The sequence below is a fragment of the Macaca mulatta genome, chromosome 11 (assembly GCF_049350105.2).
Source record: "Macaca mulatta isolate MMU2019108-1 chromosome 11, T2T-MMU8v2.0, whole genome shotgun sequence".
In the NCBI taxonomy this organism is placed as follows: Eukaryota; Metazoa; Chordata; class Mammalia; order Primates; family Cercopithecidae; genus Macaca; species Macaca mulatta.
In genome coordinates, this window is record NC_133416.1 from 886,932 (window position 1) to 908,114 (window position 21,183).

The 21,183-nt window shown below is 51.2% G+C and overlaps 1 protein-coding gene across 6 annotated transcripts in view; it reads left to right on the forward strand.

Moving 5' to 3' along the window:
• Positions 1-21,183, forward strand: part of IQSEC3 (IQ motif and Sec7 domain ArfGEF 3) — a 118,599-nt gene that overhangs the window by 39,873 nt on the left and 57,543 nt on the right. The gene's annotated exons all lie outside the window — the stretch shown is intronic.

A 21,183-nucleotide genomic window follows, 5' to 3' on the forward strand; every position in this document is an offset into this window, starting at 1 on the left:
GGGGTCTGAAGACTGGGCTCTGGGGCGGGATGGAGCGCACCTGCGCAGAGGAGCATCCTGGGGAGGGGGGCTTGCTCCTGTGGTTTGGGCTTTGAGAGCAGGTGTGCTCATGGGTGGCTGAGGAGCTGTGTAGTTAGAGCAGAATCCAGCCAGCCTGGGCTCCATGCCCAGGAAGATGGCCGAATTCCGACCTGGAGCTACAGGAATCTGCCCTAAGGAACTGTGTGACCTGTCACTTTACTACCCTGTGCATTTTTGTCCCATTTGTGTCTTCCTCGCCAGATTCAGGAGGCATAAAAAACAAAATAGAGGTGAAAGTACTTTGAGACTTTGGCGGGGGGCGGGGGGGGGCGGTATTAAAATATCCCAGAGAGTATTAGGAAGGTTTTGTCTTGTCATTGACTTTTGACTTTGTGTTCAGAGGACTCTCCTCAGCTGGGATGTGAAACTCCTGTTCGGAGTCAACTATTTGCCCAGGCCAATTTCCTTTTGTAATTTTCCCTGCCAGGCCTTGAGGCCTTGAGCCATCCTCTGAGACCGGCCTCTTCACGTGACCTAGGCTGTCACCAGAGGGTGCTTGGGAAACCTGTTGCAGATGCTGTGCTGGGCTGCCCTCAAAGAGCTGCTCATTAAGGCAGACCACTTTTTGTCAGCAGCATGTTTAGAGATGATTGCAGGAGAGGTCCTGCTAACTCCGTGTCTGTTTTGTGTCTCCCACCCATGAGGGAGAGGAAGCAAATACTAGCCACCATGTCCTGAGTGCTTGCTATGTGCTATGCAAGAATTCTCTTGTTTAACCCCTAATAGAAGCTGGTGAAATATTATTCCCATTTTACAGCCAAGGAAACTGAGGATCAGAGACAACAAATGCCTTGACCAGGGGCCATGTAGCTGGTGAAGAGCACAGCTAGGTTTTGAACCAGGTGCTTGTCAGTTGCACCTGTAACCACCAGGGCAGGAGGCAGGTGTTGTCAACTGTGGGAAGTGAAGGTAAGGCAGGGAGGTGAACAGCTGCTTCCCACGTCCCCAGCCACAGCCAGTGGGTGACTGAGAGCGCATAGGTTATTGTTCAGGGCCTCAAAAGGCCTGCCCTCTCTTCCCTGCCCCTTTGCCCTGACCCTTGAGGCTGAGTGTGGACTCCAGGTGCCATCAGGTAAATGCACCAGAGCAACCAAACTGAAGAGAGGAGTGGCCCAGAGAACATTTTTAGGGACAGAAACAGCAACAACAACAATGCGAGGCTTTATTAGTTAAGGAAATACACCTAACTAAAGATGATACTTCCAGAACAAGTGAAAGATGCCACGAGGAACATCTAAGCTTTCTCTAGTCCAGGGTATTCAGTAATGCAGTTTTATCCAGTTTCCTGGGAAATGTGTTCTTATTTCATTTACTGGAAGCTTCTTGTTGGAATCTTTTTGGATCTCCTTTTCTCACTTTCAGGGAGAGTAACCTCTGTAGGAATAGAGATTTTTCTAATCCCACTATTTCCTGTGCTTTTGTTTTATTTTCTCTTCTGAAGGGTCTTTACTATTCACTTATCTTTTGCCCAATTATATGACCATAAAAATGATTTTGTACCTGATGTACTTGATGTATGACAAAAAGAGTTTTTAATTTGCTTCATCAAACCAAAAATGAGGAAATAATCTATAGCAAGAGTGATTTGATCAGATATGGCATTCTTAAGACTTTTTACTGCCTTCGAGCAACCATGGAATGGCTTAAGAAAGGAGGTTTTAGAGATTTCTTTTGTTATGATTGAAAAAGCAAAACAGGAAGGACAGCTGCCTGTGAAGAAGGACTGGAGCGTGTTGCTGTCTCCAGCAGGGAGACTTTCCATGATTCCCCTTAGCGCCCTCCAGTTAAAGTGGCTCCCGTTGTCTGAATCAATATTTTCTACCAGGCCAAATCTGGGTATAATTTGTTCTAAGATTATTTTGACCACATCTCCGGCAGTGGCAGCTGGGAGGGGAAGGCCTCCACCCTGGAGAGGTGGTCCACCATTACCACCAGATACTTTACTCTCCCTGTGTTGGACATTTCTGTAAAATCTACTTGAATGCTTTGAAATGGCCTTAACCCAGGAGGTCTCCCTCCGGTAGTCTGTTTTCTAACCACCTTTTTGTTTATTCTCTGGTAGGTCACATAACAGCCACACACTTGTTTAACAAGCGTATAAATCCCAGTACACCCATAATTCTTGAGTATCGCATCACACACGGCCTGGAGACCCCAGTGACTTCCCTTACGGGGTGTGGATATCAGTTCTGTCCTTACGAATTCGCTTATCATTTCGGTCCTGTCACCCACCTCCCATTCTCAGTGTGGCCCTGTCTTGCGAAGCTCTTCCTCCTCCTCTTCAGAAAATTGGGGTTTTAATACCACCTTAGGGATGTCTGGGATTAGGCCAAAGAGTTTAACTTCTTCCTCCAGGGAGGCTTGCTTAGCAGCTTTGTCCACAAGCCTGTTCCCTGCGGCGTCTGTAGTGTTTCCTTTCTGATGGCCGTTTACAGGAACTATGGCTGCCTCTGCTGGAAGCAGGAGGCTTTTTAAGACTTGTTTGAACAGTTTCCCATATACCAGTTATCTCCACCTGCTATTCATTAGGCCCTACTTTGTCCAGATCTTTCCAAAGGTGTATACTACTCCATAGGCATATCTGGAATTAGCATATACATGAGCTTCAGGGCTTGGTTAAGAGCATATAATTCACAGGTTTGGGCCGACCAGTTATTGGGTAATCTACCTTTTTCTCATAAGGTTTGTTTGTTTCCATCAATGACAGCCTAGACATTGTGTCTTTTACCATCTATCACTCGGGATGGCCCAACCACAAACAGCCTCATTCCATCAAGTAGTAAAGAAATTCGGTGGAATTTAAGTTCTGGTCTAACTTTAGTTTGATATTCTATAATATCTAAACAGTTATGGTCTGATACCTTCTTATTCTCCTCTCATTTCCCTAAGAAACTGGCTGGAGTTCGTTTAGGCACCTCTCCAGGGCCCACTGACCTCAGGAGGAACTTGAGGAGGCAAGGGACTGACCAGCTGGCCTTTCAGGGTGCCTTCGACTGGGCTCTGCTGGGTCTGGCTCTGGACCGAGAGCTGCTGGTTTGAAGAGCTGCCAGCCTATGGCGCCTTCCCTGATGGGCAGCTCTCATCAGCACAGGCATCCCTGGCTCCTTCTTTGCTTTGAAGGCACCATCCATCTCCCTGGCAGGCCGGGAGCTGCACTGTTTGTATTCCGCGCCACCCCCGCTGGTGACGCAGCAACTGCAAAGGGTTTGTCCCGCTCTGGGAGGGGACCCAGTGGCTTTTCCTCCTCCTCAGCTGCAAGGATCGCCCCCTGGCCCAGACCAGCTCTGGGAAACAGAACTTTTTTTTTTTTTTTTTTTTTTTTGAGACAGAGTCTCGCTCTGTCGCCCAGGCTGGAGTGCAGTGGCCGCATCTCAGCTCACTGCAAGCTCCGCCTCCCGGGTCTACGCCATTCTCCTGCCTCAGCCTCCTGAGTAGCTGGGACTACAGGCGCCCACCACCTCATCTGGCTAGTTTTTTGTATTTTTTAGTAGAAACGGGGTTTCACCGTATTAGCCAGGCTGGTCTCGATCTCCTGACCTTGTGATCCGCCCGTCTCGGCCTCCCAAAGTGCTGGGATTACAGGCTTGAGCCACCGCGCCCGGCTGGAAACAGAACTTATATACACCACTGCTCAAAGCCTCCTGGGGGACCTCTCCCCAGCACGAGCTCTCTCTACTTCAGGGATTGCAAACCGGCATTTTCTTTCCCCTGTATTGGGTTATTAAGTTTTTTTTAACTCATCACCAGCATTTAAAAATCCTATGTCACATAAAAAGTCAGAATTCTGGCCTCTGACAAAGCAGACAGCCTGGTAACACAGGGCCAGCACTGTAAGAACAGCCGAGCAGCTGCGGCCCCTCTGCAGAGGTGTGCCCTCTTCAGTTAGCCACAGTCCCCGTCCAGCCCTGCAGCCCTCCTTCTCACCATTTGCTGGCCCTGTTGTCCTTTGAGTTTACAACCCTAGTTCGGATCTTCCTTATGTAGCTCCCTAGCCCTTCTGCAGCCTTACTGACGGCTGCCCCTGGCGGACTTACAGCCTCTCAGTAAAACAGCAACAAACTGTGATGGTCGTCTCATCCATTTACTGTTCCATAACCTGAATCCCTTCTCCTGCCTCCGACAAACAGCCATCTAGTCTTTGCCATAGGCAACCCACTACTCCTCAAGCAGCCTGATCCTAAACTCCCTCCCCATCCCTTTCTCACTTGCATCCCCAGTTCCCGGGCCCTGTCCTTCCTCAGTGGCTGCACTGCACCCTTTCCCCTGCACCTCCTTGTTGCTCGAGCCTCTAGAACCTTCCCCCAGCTCTGCCAACCTCTCCACATACTCTCACTTCCTCTGGTGCTCTTTCTTCCTTTTGCTTTATTTTTCTCCCCAGTCTCAACTTCGGTGTGTCTCTGATCTCTGTCTTTTCCGGTCTCTCGCTCTCGCTCATTTTCTTTTTTTCTCTCTCTATCATCCCGTTTCCTTTTTCCCTCACACTTAGTTTCTTCCTCTTTCCCTCTCTGGGCACAAGCTAAACCGTGCCGGCCCTGGCCCCCTGACAGTCTGCAAAGATGGACGGCTCTGCCGAAACGACAAAGATTCAGCAACAACTTTGATCAGCAGCTTTCAGCAGCCAGCTTCCACACACAGTTGTGCGGCCGGCTCTCCCTTGCCTTCAGGGTCGGCAGCTTAACTCTTTCTCTCTCTCTCTGGCCCTCTACATTTGCCATTTGCTCCCCTTTCTCTTTCCAATTTTCTTTTTCACGTTTTCTCTTTCTCCCTTCCCAGTTTCTCTTTTCTTTCTTCTTACAAAAACCTTCTGAGCTTCCCTCAGTAATTCCTTAATCGATTTTTCATTCCACCCGTCAATCTTTTGCAGTTTCTTAGTAATATCAGGCCAGCTTTTGTCACAAAATTAACTTCTGAAAGGCCTTGCCCTACTGGGTCCTCCGGACCTAATCCTAAGTATTTTCTTATTTGATTCCTGAGACTCTGCAGAAATGCAGAGTCTCCTCTTTTTATTGTTGGATCTCGAATGCTTTCAAGACACTTTGTGTTCTAAGAGTGGACTTTTTAATCCCCCCCTTGGGTCCTGCATTTAGGCCTGATCTCTGAGGTTATTGTTACCCCATCTGGGATTTGCATTTGGGAATTTCTGCTCGGCTGGCAGGATTCCTTCACCCGGAGAATGGGTCTCTCCCAAATGGTCATGGCTGCCGTTATCATCGTTCCCCTCTCTTCCCCAGGAAACAGAATATTTGTGATTGACATTATCTTAGCCCAAGTATAAAAATTGGGTCCTAAAAACTGATCTAGTTGCTCTGCTCAACTGAGGGGGTCTTCCCAGAGTGTCCTCATTTTCTTTTTAAAATTCCGAACCTCAGTACTTGTTAGAGGCACACTCACAAACCCAACTCCTCTCTGTCCCATAGGGACTTCTCTAAGAGGGTACCTGTTAGACATCTGCTGTTTGAAGGAATAGGGAAATTCTCAATGTCCTTCTTACATTGTTCTAATTCTTTCCTCAAGTTTGGATAAGGATTTAAGGAAGCATTGGGTTTAGCTTCTTCACAACCCGCAGATTCCTCTTCCTCTGACCTTCCCGTTGCCCCCTGATACCCCTGTTCTGTACTTCCTGAGATGTATGGGGGCAAAGGCGTGTTAGGGGATCCCAGGGCTTTTCATTGGGCGAGGGCTTCTAACTATGCTCTCTTTCTTCTTTTTTAAGGGGAACATGGGGGTTAATTCACCAGTCCAACAAAGAGCATAACCTGTATCGTCTTGTGAGGGTGGAGTTTTATTATTCACAGAGAATTAAAGCTTGGCACACCCAATCCTCATCTGAGCCAAACTTAGGCCAAAAGACCAAAGGTTGACGAATGGGCTTTTGGGGCCAGATTAAACAACAATACTTTATTGTCTTTTGCTTTTCCTTGTCGCTGGTTTGCGGACTATCCCTTCAAACCTGCAACATTCTCCCCAACAGACTATTTGGGGGAATGTCAGAGGGTTCTCTTTTGCTCCAACACTGCATTTCACCAGAGGGTCAACATTCGCAGCCCACCACCTGCCTTGTGTTTTGCTTTGTAATTGCCCCGGGTCTCCCTGTGAGCAGGTCCCATCCCTGGCCATGCAGAATGCCTACTTACAGAATCCCTGGCAGAGGGCCTTGGGGATGAGACACTGCACCTGCTCATGCTATGGTTCAGGAAGCTGGGGCCCAGAGAACGGGGGGATGCCTTGTCTAAGTCAGTGTGGTGGAAGCACCAGATTCTTCTGGAAGCCCAAGTGCTGCCCTGCTCTGCCCTTCCCCTCGGCTAAAGGGAACTCTTTTTTTTTTTTTTTTTTTTTTTTTTTTTTTGAGACGGAGTCTCGCTCTGTCGCCCAGGCTGGAATGCAGTGGCCGGATCTCAGCTCACTGCAAGCTCCGCCTCCCGGGTTTACGCCATTCTCCTGCCTCAGCCTCCCGAGTAGCTGGGATTACAGGCGCCCGCCACCTCACCCGGCTAGTTTTTTGTATTTTTTAGTAGAGACGGGGTTTCACCGGGTTAGCCAGGATAGTCTCGATCTCCTGACCTCGTGATCCGCCCGTCTCGGCCTCCCAAAGTGCTGGGATTACAGGCTTGAGCCACCGCGCCCAGCCCAAGGGAACTCTTAAAGAACTAAAGGGAACTCTTTCCTCTGTTTCCTAGGCCTAGAATTCTTGTTTCCCATTTTTGGTTAGTCTCTGTGTCTGAGCTTTTCCCTGTGTACTCAGCCTCCCTTACTGGAGGTTTCTTACACACCCCTGTGTACTCAACCCACCTTACTGGAGGTTTCTCGCACGCCCCAAGACCTTGGAAAACGCACAGCCACCAAGCAGTACTTACAGTCCAATTTTCCTACCTTGGCTCGTGCATGAGGTTGCCTGGTTGCCGCGGTGTCTGCTTTTCTGCCTGCGTCGCTTTAGTTGTCTCCTGAATAACAGTTTCGGGTTTGTGTATGGCTTCTTCAGGGAGCCGAGACACCCGGACAGAGTGGGCCACACCAGTCAAGTGGGACACAGCTCCCCTCTCAGCTGCAGTCTCGCTCTGTGCAGGCGTGGAAATCCCCATATGGGCCACCAGGTTGTCAGAAACAAACTCACCTGTCCAAACCCAAAGAATGGACTCAGAGACCCGGAGAGCAGCGAAAGTGAGACTTTTAATGACAGTCTTGCAAAATCGTGTGTCTGATGAGCAGGCACACCCAGCACAGTTTCAAGAAGCCATTGACCCCCTAGTGCACAAGTCTTTCCCTGGCCCCTCATAGGCTGAGTACCGTGGGGTCACCGTCTTCCCGGATGATGCCTATCAATTGTTGGGTAGGGGCTGTAGGTGGTTTTTTTTAGGGTTGTTTTGCTGCATTTTGTTGTAGCCCACAATGCATTGCAATCCTCGTTAGCTCAGGGGCTTGTAAAGTATTTGATTTATGACCTAAGTAGCTGGGCAGACTGATAAGAACAAACAGAATGAACTATTTTGTAGGCTAGTAAACTTTCATCTTAGACTAAACTTCTTTGGTTCTGGTGAGGGCAACTAAGGAGTGGGGAAGCCAGGGGGAAGGGGAGATGGTGGGGAAGTAGGGGAGGCTGACAAGCAGGCATCGGATACCCAAGCAGGGGCCTAGTACATCCTGTTTCTTCTGTGGTTTGCTGATCGAAGCAGATTCAAGGCACTTCATCCGGGAAATGGACCACTGTATACATTATTTCCTTCAAAGAGCCAGGGGAGTAAGACAAAGTGTTGCATGACCTAGAGGCTTGGGATTTGGAAGGCAGCCGAGGGGAAGGGCAGACCAGGGCAGCACTTGAGCTTCCAGAAGAATCTGGTGCTTCCACCACACTGACTTAGACAAGGCATCCCCCCGTTCTCTGGGCCCCAGCTTCCTGAACCATAGCATGAGCAGGTGCAGTGTCTCATCCCCAAGGCCTTCTGCCAGGGATTCTGTAAGAAGGCATTCTGCATGGCCAGGGATGGGACCTGCTCATGGAGAGACCCGGGGCAATTACAAAGCAAAACACATGGCAGGTGGTGGACTGCGAATGTTGACTCTGGTGAAATGCAGTGTTGGAGCAAAAGAGCATGGGAAGGGAAGCCCTCTGCAGGCCTGTGCATGGTTTTTTTTCTTTCTACATTTTACTTATTGTAAAAATAGTATCATATTTTATTATTAATATGATTATTATTTTGAAACAAGCCAGTTTCAAAAAGGAGAAGAATTTCACCCCACTCATAATCCTGCAGAGGATCCCCTCTCATTTTCCCTCTTCTCTGTTCATCTTGGGCAGTGCAGCCTGGACACTGGGACGCGCCCCCTGGATTGCCACGGGAAACAGCCTGGCCCCCACTTCCTTCCTCCATGCTGGCAGCTCTGGGCATTTATCCTGGGCTTGGATGCAGTTTCTTGCACCCCAGGGACGGAAATGATAGGAATGATGAGGGTTTTAACAATTGGCATCGATACTGCATTTTCCGAGTTACAGAACGCCTTCTGTCCTTTTGCTTACTTGATTCTCACCACAAGGATCCTCAGCTTCTGACCTTGTAAACAGTCAGAAGGGCAAGAATCACTGTGTCCATTTTATAGCTGAGGAAATCCTCAGAGAATATGAGCAACTTGTTCAAGGCCACAAAGGTAGAAGCAGGCAGAGGTTACGACCGGAGCCCACACAAAGAGAGGGCAACAATGGAGCAGAGGCTTTAAACCTGCTTCTTCCTTGTTCCTGTTTGAATGTGTCACCTTGCTCCTCCCCAGGTGCCACTGCCGCACAGCCTGCTGGGATCTTGGTGTGGTCACCATGTTCCATGTTTATACTGAAGCTTTGAAGTCTTGGAGAATCAGTTAGGCTGCTGTGAGTCCTCAGATTCCTCAGGAATCAGGGGAACTGACTCATCAGAAACAAACTCACAAGAGACTGACATATCGTATTAGTATGAATTTACTAATTTATAAGGAGAAACTATCCTGATGAACAGGATACTCATGTTTACTGATCACTGAAGAACTTAAAAATAGTTAAGGCTCCTTCCCTCCCCAGGTGCGGAAGAATGAGCACCAAATGGTTTTGTGGATTCCTTTCTGGTTTGGAAAGAGAGAGAGAAGGGTGAGGAAGTGGTAAAGGAGTTCTCTGGACTAGAAGATAAATCCAGAACTTCAGGGAAGCACTTTAATGTGTAGCAGTTGAAAGCATAAACCAGATAATTCAAATCTAGGTTTGGGTCCTGGCTTGGCCACTCACAAACTCTATGACCTTGGTGAAATTCCATAAGCTTTCCAACCTTGAGTTTACTCATCTGTAAAATGGGCATAGCACTTAATTCTTAGGGTGTTTGGGAGGATTCAATGTGATAATGCCTGGAAAGGTGTCCAGCATCTAGTAAGGACTGCATACGTGCCAGTTATGTTAGAGCTGGATTTCCGAGGGCAGAGAGGGAGAACTCAAACAAGACTTAAGGTCTAGAAGTTCAGATATGACTAGGGAATGTTTAGAAAGTACAGGCCACGTGCTTCATGTGATGAGCCCCTGATATGGCAAGCATGTTCTTCAGGTCCCAGCATGTTGTTCAGATACAGCTCAGGGACCTGAACAACATGTTTGCCATACCAGGGGCTCTGGCAAGGTCTCGTCCGTCCCATGGGATAGCAGGTGTTGGGCATGGAGAAGAGGCAGCCTTTCAGATGTTTCTGTTCCGGCCCAGCTCCTGACATGGGGTGGTGGCGGGATAGAGCCCAATATTCAAAAAGAGAGGAAGAGAGAGACTGAGAACTGAGGGACCAATTTGGGGAGGAGATCAAAGAAGCTAAAGACCCAGATGAATGTCAGTCAAATAGGACCAACAGGCGCAGAGAAGAGATTTTCTAGACATCAGGGCAGGAGAGGAAATGATTTAGCTCAGCAACAGGCTGCCACGGTGAAGACTGGGATCGGATTAAGAGCAGAAGCATTTATTTTGTCAGGAAACTCTTCTTGCCAGCCAACAGTTGGACTGCCTGTTCTCCTGAGAGAAAGATTGTTTATCCCAACAGGGAAAGGCTTATGGCCTGGCACGGTCCCCTGGCCTGCCCCGTGGGGTATTCCCCAAGCCGGGATCTGTAAGGCTTCTTCCCAAAGTGTGTCCTGCAGAGACCGTGAGCAGATATTCCATTGTCACATATACAGCAGGAGCCTAGCACGTCCCTTCCTCTTAACACTTGCAGAGATAACACATGGAAGCCACAAGGCACGCAGGAAACAGTGTGGCCAATCTGATATGTGCAGCATGAAAGACTGAAGCTAGATACCAGGTAGGACTTCCAATAGGACCACTGAAGATAAGGAAGTTAACTGCAGGGAAACAAGTGGGGAATCTTGCTCCCTGGTAACTAGGTAAATGTCCAGAGCAATGTCCTGCCCTACTGATAATTGTGCCATTTCCATTTCTTGGGTCACAAGACTCCTGTTTTCAGCAAGAATGCACCTGCCCTCCACAGGCATCCGTAGGTCATCAGATTTCCTCTGGCGTATGGTGCACTTGGGCCTGTGAGGAGCTGTTCTTCCCTGGAAATAGCTCAGGACCAAAGAAACACGTGCTCTGCTGGGGTGAAGCGGGGCTGACCTAGGTTGGAACAGAAGGAAGATGGAATGAAGGGGCTTTAGAGCCAAGAGAATGGGAAACACCCAGTCGTGGCCTCATGCCTGCCTCTGGCGTGGGCTTTGTGCACACATGATGTGTGGAGGTCACCACAATCGGGCTCTGCGAGGGAGCCAAAAAGAACGAGACAAGGTCCCTGCTCTCCAGGGAGCAATTAGCTCATGAACCGGAAGCTGGGGAGGCACGAGGGGCCCAGATTAGGGGACAAAAGCCGCAGTTACCAAGCATCAAGTAGATGCCGTTGGCTTTGTGTACGTTATTTCACTCACTCTCACAGCAAAATCATGTAGCAGGTATCCCTACTTTACATGTGAGCAGATGGGCTCAGAGAGGTTAAGGAACCAGCCCGGTGCCACACAGCTAGTGAGTGGTGGGATTTCAACCACAGTCAGTCTGTCTGGTTCTGAATCTCATACTTACCCCGCTCTGCTGCCTTCCAGCCCTTGTTACCCTCTGGTAAGCTCCTCTTGGCATCATCTGTAACTCAGTGTCACCAATTACCCATACAGAAGAGGCCAGCACGTCTCGATTTAGAGAACTCTAGCACAAGACAACAAGAGCAATAAGAAATTGATAGTGCAAGCTAAAGGGTTGTCCTTTGTTCTGAAATTATATTCTTCCTACTTTTCATTTTTTTATAATATTATAGGAAAAGTGAATGATACTTTTGCTTTTTATTTTCTTATTTGACAAAATAAAACATGGGAAGTCCCACAAGAGAAAAAGATAGTTGCTACTTACACAGGGCTTGCCAGCCATTGAACGTGTATTAGCCGTTCGTTCTTGGGACACCTCCTGTCACAGGACATTGAGGCACAGGAGTTTAAGTGCCTTTCCCACGGCCACACTGCAGGTAACTAGTACGGCGAGCATTCAGACCCTGGTGGTCGGGCTCCAAGTCTGCACTACAGTTAGAGGCTGCGACTCTACCCCTAATTACAGGTTGGCTGACCCTGGCTGCAGCCTCACGTGCTCCCTCCTCTCAGGGACCCCAAAGGCACTCGCCCCGGGGACCTGGCCCCCAGCTGCTTCTCCTGTGGAGTGCCCTCTCGCAGCATCACCGAGCATTTCCGTGGGCCATTCTTTTGTGGTTCCTAATGGTCACCTGTGGTCCGTTTGGAGCCTGTTGCTTACTCATGCCACAAAGGCCCAGGGTGTGGAGGGCTTAAGGAATAACTCCATTTTGTTTTCTCAGCATCTTCCTTGCTGTAATATTGGGGTCCAGGACTGAGGCCCAGCCCAGCTGCAGTCAGACTCCTGCCGTCTTCCCAGACTTGCCAGCATGGAGCTGCGGGGCCAGTCCCCTTGCAGGCAGTTCCCTGACCCTTTGGGATCTGCAAGACCCTGACTGCTCCTGAGGCTCCCCCGAGGCGTGCTGTGCAATTCTGGCACTCACGCGAGGCAGCAGCGTTGGTTATGTAAAGACAAGGGGGAAGTTGGCCCATAGGGAAGAGGCAGGGAAGGGCCAGCACAAATTCAGGACAGGGATTCTTCTGAGGAGGAGAGAGGAATACACAGGGCATCGAAGGCTTCGAATGTGCTTTCTTGAGCTGGGTACATATGGATATTTTTCTGAATGCTTCACCTCTGTGTTACCTATACTTGCATATATAAAATACTTCATCATAAAAGAAAAAATAAGTAAACTCCGGAGTTCACTAGGCTGTACTGAAGCCACTGGGAGAGACTTTGCATTGTGGCCAGGGCAGGATGAAGAGGCCGTGGTTCTGCAGCCTCATCCTGAGGCTGGGTGAGAGTGTTGAGAGATGGGAGCTGTCTTCTCCTGGGGCAATCACAGGAGCAGACATGAAAGGTGAGAAAACCAAGGTGTACAGCAAGCGTGTCTGCCTGGGCCAGAGACATGCGTGTGTGAAACTGTCATGTGCTGGGAAGCGGGCAGGGAGGATGTCCTTAGAGTTTGACACTGACCCCAGAACCATGCCTATTTATGAGAATGTAAAATGCTCAAAGATAGTAGGATTCCGGGGGCAGTAAGATGGCACTTGCCAGTATGGCCCAGCCTGGGAGGCTCTGAGGGAGGCGGTGTCCTGAGGAGGCCTGAGGAAGCTTCCAGAAGAGGCCTTCCTGTGGGAGGGGCTGAGCAGGGGAGGGCTCCACATTCGCCCGCCCGTGGGGACTGTCTGCAGGAGCCACCCTGTGGCCCACCTTGAGGGAGTGGCCTGGGTATTCTGGCCTAGGTGAGGGGAGGGCTGAGCCCAGAGAAGTGGCTGCGATTCCTTTTGACAGGAACACTCTAGAGACAAGCCAGCCCCCGCCCACACCTTTTGGAGCAGTTGTGAGACCAAAGCCTGGAGGCAACAAGGAGAGAAAGAACTTCTTCTCCGAGGGTCCTGGGAGCCGGGCAGGAGAAGTGTCTGTCACAGCCAATGAGATCAGGGCAGCCTCTGGAAGCGGAAGAGAGCCGGGACAGCCACATCTGCTGTCCTGCAGGGGCTTCTGGCCCGGATGATGGCAGTCAAGGGGCCATGGCAGGGGAGGCTTATGCCGTGTCACTGGGAGCTGTCGTTTGTCTGATGGCTTCAGGTTAGCAGGAGCAGGGATGGATGGAGCAGGTGTGGCCAGGACCCAAGCAAATGGGGAGGGAGGGAGCTGGGCCTCTCCTTCCTGCCTGATGCCAAAGCATCTTATCCAAGCTGCCCTCTTACAATGAGGATACAGAGCCCAGAGAGGGGAAATGATTTGCCCACGGTTACACCGTGCACGCTGCAGGCTGGGGTGGGTTCCCGCCTGACTCCTGGCCCAGTGCCCTCTCCACCACCTTGGGCAGGACCTTCCAGCTCGTGCTTTGAATCAGCATGAAGTGAATTGATTTCTTGTCTTGTCACTAACACTGGCCTTCTGTTCACCTCCACCCCTCCCTCACACCATCTGGGACCCCAGAAGACACTTGGCTTTCTGTGCTCGGTGTCTTTATTCTGCCCATCTGAGATCACTGTATTGATTCAAAGAAAGGAGGAAAAAGAAGTGTTTTAGAAAAGGCTAAAAATCTTGAGAGGACGTGAGGCATGTTGTTAGCTTTTGTCTAGAAAATGTTTCATATCTTTGTCCCAGAAGAGCTTTAAGAACGGCTGGCAGAGTCTGGGATAATCTAATGCAGTTGGCCAGGCCCTCTGGAGTCTTCATGCCCGAGGAGTCCGTCAGCCTTCAGAATGCTCCTCGCAAAGTCTCTGGTAATTACTGTGCTAGCCGCTGCCGAGATAGGAGAACAGCCCTCAAGCTCCTGCTCTGGCAAACCCACCCCACCGTGGACAGCAGACTCCCTCAGGGCCGAGCCTGCGGGTAGCTTCTCAGTCCAGCCCCTCTGGTAGGAGAGTGCTGGGCCTCGGTCAGCACCTTGCTCCTCCCCTGTCCTCTCCTGGCTCTCACATAGCCCTTTAGTTGCTCCTGTCCCCTTAGCTCCTGGCAGTGGGCAGTGTGGCTGCCAGGGCCTGCCTGGGAGCCCAGAGAGGACACTCACTACGGAGAGTCAGCTCCCTGGCAGGAGCTGTGTGAGCACAAACGCTGGGGGCACTGCAGGTGTTCTCTCTTCTCACCATTCCTGGGTGGAAAGTTGTATTTCCCACGGTGGTGGATACGGGTTCATTTCATCTTCATCACCATCCTGGAAAGGAGGTATTGGCATCCCCATTTTGCTGATGAGAAAACCGTGGTCCAGAAAAGTTGGGTGTGGTACTCAAGATCTCCTAGCTAGTAGTTGCAGAGCCTGGGGCTTTACTCTGCTCAGGCTCTCGTCCGTTTGCATAAGGAATTCCATCAGTGCCCAGGATGAAGATGACCAGGCTCTGAAAAGCCCTGAAATATTTTATCTGTATGACCAGAGAGCTGCCTATGTCCCGTGGCACACTTCTCAGCATATGGAAAATACTCCATGATTTTCTCTCCATAATAATGTACTTAGCCTGGGGCCTATAGAGTCTGTAAAGGCTCTGACATGAAGGTAAAATTTGGCATGTGTGAAATCATGTGCATTTTTCTAGGAAGAGAGCCCTGAGCCCTTAGCAAAGGTATCTGGAAACCAAAAAAGTTCCATAGGTCTGGGAGCAGAGAGACCAGGGTAATCCTGGCCACCAAGAGAAAGAAGGAGAGAGAAAGGCTGAGGCTCCAAGGGGGATTCAGTTCTTGAGAAGCAGACTCGAGTTCGGAATGTTGACTTTTTACTGGGGGATGCACGGGGGATCAATACCCATGGAAGGGAGGGGAGGGACACAGCATGGGTCAAAGTCTACCGCCAAAGCCCCACAGCAGCCTCGGCCAATCCTATGTGGCCCATCAACCTCAGCCCAAGTTGGGTAAGAATAGGGAGCCTTTATAGCCCCACTGCAATTGGTGCCTGGATGTGGACAGCCCTTGGAAGGATGTGTCTTTGGGCCAGGTAGCTCTCAGTAGCTGAGCCAGTCTTTGACGGGGCTGATGGGGCTAACAGCTAAAGGCATTCTCCAACAGTGCTCCCAGCAGCTGAGCGAGAAGTCCTCCCTCGGAGGAGGGTCTGGGTGGTGCATCACCAAGCCCAGTGCAGCATTTCTGCCCTTGGAAAAGTAGTGGAGAATAAATAATACCCATCCATCCATCCATCCATCCATCCATCCACCCATTTAACATTTATTACACACATCTTATGAGCCAACCGCCTCTGATAAGTACCTGTGATAAAAAGGTATACATGGCACGGTCTGGTGGAGGAGAGAGACACATCAGTGAATAACTAAAGCACAAAGTGGTCATTGCTGAAATAGAGGCAAGTGCCAAGAATTGTTAGCGCATAGAGGAGGGTGGGACTGACTCCTCCTGGGGAAGTAGCAATCCCTGAAAGAGGGGACGAGGCAGAGAAGGGAGTGGATGGAAGGCATTCCCAGCAGAAGGAAACCAAAGCAGGATGGTGGCATGAGGGGGTTTGGCAGATCTGGCGAGAGTGTCAGTGTGGACGGAGTGGACAGGTCACTCGGCGGGGATGAGGGTAGAAAGGGAGATTGGAGTAAGATTGTGAATGGACTTTATCCCGCCAGGATTGTGGAGTCACTGGTGGGTTTGGGCAGAGGGTTGGCATTAAAGCATCTGTCATTTCAGAAATCAGCTCAGGATAGACAGACTGGGGTGGCCACTGGAACCCCAGGGCATCATCTGTGTGCCAGGACCAGGCATGTGCAGCAGGTGTCTGGCATCCCCTAAGCATAAGCCAGCTTCCCACCTGAGCAGCCCTCGAGTGTGACATTGTTCTGTTCCAATGCACAGGTCATTCTGCTCTTGGGCACATGTGATATTCCTCTGAGAATGAGCGATGGCCCTGTTTCCCTAATTTTCAGAGAGGTTCACTTCCCATACTCAAATCCTGCTCTCATGCATGGAATGACTCTTGATGCACTGTGTGTATCAGCCTAACGTCATGTGAACACATCAAAGCTTTCTCAGGATCCCTCTTGGTGCCACCCACATTCTACCTTTGGCTTCTCAAAGGGGTGCCCCAACCCAGGGAGTGATCCTGTGACCAGCGTCACTCATAGACCAGCAGTGACCTCACATTTTCTCCCGGCTAGTGCACTGCCACTCAAGGAATGTTTCTGCAGCAGGATGAGGAGCCTAAGAGAGTGGAGAGCCCCAGGATCCCCCTCCAGTGCTCTGGGAAAGGCCTTAGAAGAAGATGTTCAGGTCCCAGAGAGAATCCCATCCACGTAATTCCTGTCGAAGGGCCAGGCTGCCCGAAATCTGCCCACTAGCGAGGGCAGCTGCAGACTGTGGAAGCCGGAGAGACACAGCCTGTGTCTTGGAAGGAGAGGAGAGGTGTTCTGGGAGCCAGAGCAATGGGCTTCCAGTTCCGTAAGAGGCTGGATTGAAGTAGATGGCCTTCAAGTTAAATAGCCCAAGGTGAAGATTCCAACCTCTATCCCAGCCTTTCTATAGATGAAATGCAAAGAGAAAAACAGAGGCTGAGGACCTGCTCTTGATACTCAGCCACCGAAGAGAGAGTGTAAGGACTCAGGGCTCTGCTGTGCCCTGGAAAAGCGCCAAAGCTCAGATCCAGACTGACAGATGCCCACCCAGGAATCCCCACACCGTGGGTCCCATGTGTTGGTGACACCCCAGGTCATGGCCCTTTCACTGTTTGCTGCTCCAGTGGCTGGAACAGGGTGGGAGGAAGCCTCCAGAAGGCCTGTCCATCTGGGAGGCTGGGGAAGGCCATGGGGAATAGTGGAAAAACCCTACATTTTCAGTTCCGTGAAGGTTGACAAGGGGGCTAAACGTTGAGAACACCACCCCCTACAGAATTCTTCATGTTATTTTTCTGGGGGTTCCTTTGGGACTCCATGCCATGTGATTCTGGCTCAGAAAACAGCCACCATCGCCGTCACCCTGTATTAAGGACTACTGTGTTCCAGGCGCTGTCCTAGGTGCTGCGTATGCTTTATTTTTTTCCTGACAGCAACGTTGAAAAGTTGTTATTAGGATGTGTCCGTTTCACAGATGAGGAGACAGAGCCACAAAGAGGTTGAGTAACTTGCCCAAGACACACAGTAATAGCAGAGCCAGGATTCTAACCCAGGGCTCCCTGACACCAAAGCCATGTATGTTCTTTGCCCTCCACTGTGTAATCTTCAACACTGCCGCATTGAGAACAGTCCAGGGGTTTTGGGACCCCCTTCCACCACATGGTCTTATAGGTAAGTCTATGGAAGGAAGGCAAGGATAGGGGTTCCCTTTCCAACACTTTTTCATCATGTACCTGAGAGGGCCCCAGTCTCTCAGGTCCCCGAGCACAGAGATGGACAAGGTGGAGCTGGGTCCACCAGCCAGAGAGCCTGGAACCTTGGGGCCAGAGGGCCTTGGTGGGCCGGCGTCTGCACTGGGATTCAAGCTCCTAGAGCGTCCAAGCAGGGAAGGCCCCTAGAGAAGAGCAAGCTGCCTCCGTGGGACAGATGAGGAAACTGGCCCAGCAGGAGGACATAAATTGCCCAAAGCCACAGAGCTAGTTGGAGGCATTGTGTGTGGGAGTGTGTGTGTGTACATGAGTGTATGTGAGAGAGAGAGAGTGTGTGTATGAGAGGGGTGGCCCGTGAACAAAGGCCCACAACAAGGCTATTTTTTAAAATTTGTTTTAACACAAGTAGTGTATTTGGGACAAGGTGACCCCAGGAAGGGGCTGTAGAGGAGTGGAGAAATGAAATGCAGCAGCGAATGAAGCCATGGCCGGGTTCATTAATGATCAAGTTACTGCTTTGGGCCACTGGGGCTCGATCCCACTGGGGACTCAGGGAGATGGTATAGGGTGTGCCTTAGAGCTGTCCCGTGCAAGGGACAGGGAAGCTGGAATATTTACACAGCAGCCCCATTGTCATTGGCCGAGTGCTGCCATCAGGGGACGTCGGCACCCCAGCACCTCTTGCCAAGCACATTCCAGCAATCAAAGAAAGCCAAGGGCTGGTATTAAAGGCGTCTAGACCCTTGAGTAGCCACCAGTTCCCTAAAGAGTCTTGAAAACCCTTTAGGGTAGAGAGATCCTGGGCATCAGTGCCAAGGACAATCTGGAGGAAAGATGAGTACACCTGTACGCTACCTGCCGGCCCTGGACAAGGCTGTGCTGTGGTGGGAAGCGGCTCTTTCCACGTGCTCTGGGGAAGAGATGGCAGGTAATACAGCAAGAGGGATTGAAGTTAGAGCTTAAAAAGAACTTCCCGGCCGGGTGCGGTGGCTCAAGCCTGTAATCCCAGCACTTGGGGAGACCGAGACGGGTGGATCACGAAGTCACGAGATCGAGACCATCCTGGCTAACATGGTGAAACCCCGTCTCTACTAAAAAAATACAAAAAAAAAAAAAACTAGCCGGGCGAGGTGGCGGGCGCCTGTAGTCCCAGCTACTCAGGAGGCTGAGGCAGGAGAATGGCGTAAACCCGGGAGGCGGAGCTTGCAGTGAGCTGAGATCCGGCCACTGCACTCCAGCCTGGGCGACAGAGCGAGACTCCGTCTCAAAAAAAAAAAAAAAAGAACTTCCCAGTGACACTAGTGAAAAACATATCAAAGATGTCTAGAGGTTGGGCACGCTGGCTCATGCCTGCAATCCCAGCACTTTGGGAGGCTGAGACGGGACAATCATTTGAGCCCAGGAGTTCAAGACTAGACTGGGTAACATAACGGGACCCTGTCTCTACAAAAAAATTTTAAAAATTAGCCCGGTATGGTGGTGCCTGTAGTCCCAGGTTCTCAGTAGGCTGAGGTGGGAGGATCGCCTGAGCCCAGGAGGTTGAGGCTGCAGTGAGCCATGGTTGAGCCACTGCAGTCCAGCCTGGGTGACGGAGTGAGACTCTGGCTCAAAAATAAATAAGTAATACTTTTTAAAAAGCTATCTGGAGCTACACTGAGCCATGCAGCTTGATTGGTGGCCACAGAAGAAATGGTGGACATAGAAACAGGCAGCAGCAGTGAAGATTTCCCATGGCCAGGGCCAGCCAGCGAGCACTCCTTTACCTGTCAGAGGTGCGGGGAGTGCTGGGAGGACAGATGGAGATTGAGAGAAGGGAGATTCTCCACCCCACCCTTGGCCGGGAGGAAGCACCGAGAGGAGCCCCTCTCTGCACCCTGAGGTCCGGTGGAAGCCGCGGGAAGAGGTCCCTCCGCTGGTGTGACTGGGCCCGTCTTTCATGGCGGCAAAGCCTTGGAAGACAAGTCCGTAGGCTGCAGCTCTCCTGCACCAGGGCCGCCCACCACCCTGGGCCCCGTAGGCTGCAGCTCTCCCGCACCAGGGCCGCCCACCACCCTGAGCCCCGTTCCTCATTTGTAAAAGTGGGGAGGGTGGGAGGCTGCATTAGATGACCTTGAGGTCCCTTCCAGTCCTGACTTCCTGTCACTGTCCACTGGAGAGGCCATCCCCGCGGCCCCTGGCTTCTGCTCAATCCACCATCAACAACGAGTGTTGACCAAGCACTCAGCATTTGCCCGGCATGAAGGGGCTGGGGGACATAATCAAATAACACATAGGCCCTGGCTTCTAGGAAGGGATAGGTGGGGAAATAAGAGTTTATTTACTGGGCCAGGCACCGTGGCTCACGCCTGTAATCCTAGCACTTTGGGAGGCCGAGGTGGGTGGATCACCTGAGGTCAGGAGTTCGAGACCAACCTGGCCCACATGGTGAAACCTTGTCTCTGCTAAAAACACAAAAAAATTAGCTGGGCGTGGTGGTGCATGCCTGTAATCCCAGCTACTCGGGAGGCAGAGGCAGGAGAATCTCTTGAATCCAGGAGGAGGAGGAGGTTGCGGTGAGCCAAGATCTCACCATTGCACTCCAGCTTGGCCAACAAGAGCAAAACTCCATCTCAAAAACAACAACAAGAAAAAGAGTTTATTTACTGAGCACACACTCTGTGCTAAGCACCTGACCTCCGCTGCCTCCTTCCTTCCTCACCGTAGCCCCCTAAGGTAGGAACGGACCTCCATTGTACAGACAAGGGTGCCAGGACTCAGAGGAAAAGCCAGTTGCCCAAAGCCACACGGTGGTAGAGCTTGGATGTGAGCCCATGTTGTTGACCACGATGACTCTCCTCCTCTGGAAAATAGACAGTGACTCTCTAAGGACAGCTCCTAGTGTTCCAGGGGACAGAGCAATGAAAGCTGCAGTCATCCAGGAAGGCCTCCTGGAGGCGGTGGCTGAGCACTGGGCCTCAGGGGAGGGGCAGAACTTGGAGGCTAGTGGGGAAGGAAGCAGCCTGAGAGAACCAGCTCCACAGAGCAGGCTGGACCGTGTATGCTCCAGGCAGCAAGGTGTCTTCTCAGAGTAGGCGGGAGGGCTGCAGCCGCGGCTCAGCCTGCTGCGGCTCCAGAGGAACAGAGGAGGGGTCAGGGAGGAGCAGAGCAGGAAGCCCCAGTCCCCACACCTGGAGCCCACCCCCCTGGAAAGGCTTATGCCCAAGCCAGGCCGGGCACCTTCCCTCCTCCAGACTCGCTTGGTCAGTCTGAAGATGAGCTTAGTGTGGATCAGCTTCCACAGCCACCTGAGCCTGTGCCCAAGGAGCCAGGCCACTGATCCGATAATTACAATAGGTAACACGTGTAGCAGTCACCATGCGCCAGGCACAGCTTCAAGAGTTGTAAGTAACGTCAGCCTTCCAGTATCCCTGTGAGGTAGGTACTGTTACTGTGCCCATTTTATGGATGGAGGAACAGGTGCAAAGAGGCTGAGTGACCTGCTCAGGGTCACACAGCTAATAAGAGGCAGAGCCCAGACGCACTGCTCTGCTGTACTGCTTCTAAGCAGAGGTTCCTGAGCCCTGGCCATAGCTGCCCCCTCCCTCTGTCTGAGATGCCTCCCCAGGTTCGGGTTCTTCTCCTTGCCCAGGGCTCGTCCCTGCCGTGATAGCCCCTCCCTAGAGGAGACTGAAAGACATCCCCTCCAGTCCTTGCCACAGCAAAGGCCAGGCCAAGTGCCTAGCTTCTCTCCCCGACCCCCACATCCACATGCAC